This window comes from Lissotriton helveticus, chromosome 10 (assembly GCF_964261635.1).
Source record: "Lissotriton helveticus chromosome 10, aLisHel1.1, whole genome shotgun sequence".
Lineage (NCBI taxonomy): Eukaryota > Metazoa > Chordata > Amphibia > Caudata > Salamandridae > Lissotriton > Lissotriton helveticus.
This window is the reverse complement of record NC_136071.1, coordinates 994,133,103-994,135,628: the sequence shown is the minus strand read 5'-3', so window position 1 is coordinate 994,135,628 and position 2,526 is coordinate 994,133,103. Positions and strand designations below refer to the sequence as shown.

The 2,526-nt window shown below is 42.3% G+C and overlaps 1 long non-coding RNA gene across 1 annotated transcript; it reads left to right on the top strand.

The window, feature by feature from the left end:
• The first annotated feature begins 255 nt into the window (after window positions 1–255).
• On the top strand, window positions 256–1,364 carry LOC144785582 (uncharacterized). The gene is made up of 3 exons (XR_013601973.1): window positions 256–273; window positions 505–567; window positions 1,077–1,364. It is a non-coding gene; the product is annotated as an uncharacterized LOC144785582 (long non-coding RNA).
• The last annotated feature ends 1,162 nt before the right edge of the window (window positions 1,365–2,526 follow it).

Sequence of the window (2,526 nt, the reverse complement as noted above, 5' to 3'; positions counted from 1 at the left end):
AGTAGAAGTCGGTAAGAGCAACTTCTGTATAGTGATCCACACTGCCCTTCATATGACGATTGTTAGTTTACATTTAAACTGCAACTTAGCCCGGCTCTTGCTTTGTCGTTTCAGATAGCATGTAAGCAGTCCCACCGTAACATCATCGCTGAACACTTTGGGCCTCATTTATGAAGGCCTTGCGCCACCGATGCGTCTCTTTTTCCCATGTTAAAAGTGACGCACCGGCAGCGCAAGGCCTTCATAAATAAGGCCCTTTGTGTTTACATTAAGGTACTTGGGTTACGATTTATGTTTTCCTGTAAAACCCGCGTTATTTATAATTCTACCGTTTCAGGTCCTATCTGTTCAGTATACAGTTATTCGTGTTATTGCCAGGATAGTATTTGTTGACACGCACCACCAGTTTTTTTTGCGTGTCGACAATGATGGAGGTATTTATAACACTGTTGTCGTAGGAATGAGAGATAGGTCACACCATAGCATTTCTTTGATGTTTTGTAGATCTGTACGTCATCACAAGCAGCACTCGTTGAGAAGAAGTTAACGTTTAGAAGCCACTTCAAGGTATGCAGCTTGCACCATATTTATTATTGAGTATCTCCAGTCATCTCTTGAATAGTCCTCTCACTGTCTCGTCGTTTACCTTAGTGGAAGTGTCCTTTTCGTTTGCATGTGTTTTCTGGCATATAGTGCCTCTTTCATGTAACCTTGATGCAATGCATGCTTTTCTGTATTTGCGGTAACTGTAATCTATGATGGATGATGTTTATGCATACAGTATTTTATTAACTTGTTTGTTCGCTCCATTAGCAGCACTGACTGGAGCATGTACTCTGTATGTAGAACCGTTACTATAGGCACACAACTATACCCTGACTTGACAACCGTACTCTATACTTGTTTCACTATATATTAGTCCTTGAGACAGAGGAACAAACCGCATACACAACCAGATCATTTATCAGCTACTAGAGGTTTGTAATTATTCATGAAACCTTGATCCCCTTATGTTTATCTATTATGTATAGTATTATCTAGGACACTACAGTTATTTTATGCATTTCTGTTTTTAGGTATTCGCCCCCGAAGAAGGGAACAGGGTTTCCCGAAATGCATTGGGCGACGCTTCTTCGCAAGTTATGTCAGCACTAGAATATGACATGCATTACACTGTATGGACAGTTATGTGATTTTGTGTAACATTTCTGTTGATGTAATACATTGGAGCAAGATACAGACATATGTATTTATATGTACATAATGTGTGCATCGAAGTATTAAGGTATATACTGATGTACATTTTAGAAATTAATGTAAAAAAGTGGATTTCAAGCAAATAAATCGAAGAGCATCATGATTAATCAACTGATTATGTATTATTTATCGTTTGTATTGCTTTAAACTTATCGAGAAAGGTTTTCTCTAGGCACAGTGCATCCTGCAGGTAGGCCCTGCTTACCTTATTTCATAGGTAGCTGCTTTTAGGCACCGCCATTTAGAAGGTAAGGTGGGGTAGAGTCTAGTTGCTTCCCAGGTCCACATAAAAGGGAGCTCTGACCCTTGCGTGCCGCTGGCACGCCGAAGGCGCTCCAAAGGCAAGCCCGTCTGCGCCCGTCCGCGCCCAGGATGCGCACAGTGCCAGAACCCCTACACCTTTTACATCGGGTAAGAGGCTTACCTTGAGGTATTCTAGAGACCAACTATGTATATTGGTGGGAAATCATGGCTGTGTGTGTCTCCAGGTGAGCTCAAGACACCCCTCTTTAGACATCACTTGTTTTAATAGTAATTGTTCGCTACCTTGACTGGAATATCATGCGATTAGGCCTTTTAACAATAAAAAGCCTAAAGGGAAGTTACAAGAGGATTCAGCGATAAAATGTACTCTGCTTAACACTTTATCACTGGTAAAACACAGCCTGGAGTGTGCTACCTTTCCATAGGAGGAAAACGTCAAACTGGCCTTCATATCAGAGACATGGACTGATGAAGCTTCAGGGCTGGATATAGTGAAAGCCACGCCTCCTGGATTTAACTGTTATACCCTTAACAGACCAGGGAGGAGAAGTGGGGGCCTAGCTATTATCTACCATGAGTCTCTGAAGGCTGGCTTGTAAGATAGCGTCAAATGCTGATTGAGAGGCACTTTCTTTTAGTTTTAACCTTACTAATCACGCTACGTTTAAGGGCATTCTATTATATAGACCCCCTGGACCAAAAATAACTTCCTAACCTCTAGGGGGAATATCCTGGAGGAGGGGCTCTGTGCTGACTCATTTACCATCATGGGTGACTTTAATTATCATCTAGAAGCTCAGTCTGAGTCAGACACAGTGGCACTGTTAGATCTCAGTCAACGGGTGATAGGCCCGACTCATGAAGCAGGGCATACCCTTGATGGAATTTTTCAAATCATTCACAGCTCCATTTTTTAGGGATATTGCCCCTTACATGGACTGACCACTCCGCTGTGCAATTTGAGCTGGTCTGCTCAGGCCGCGTGCTGGACAAGGTTGGTCTGAA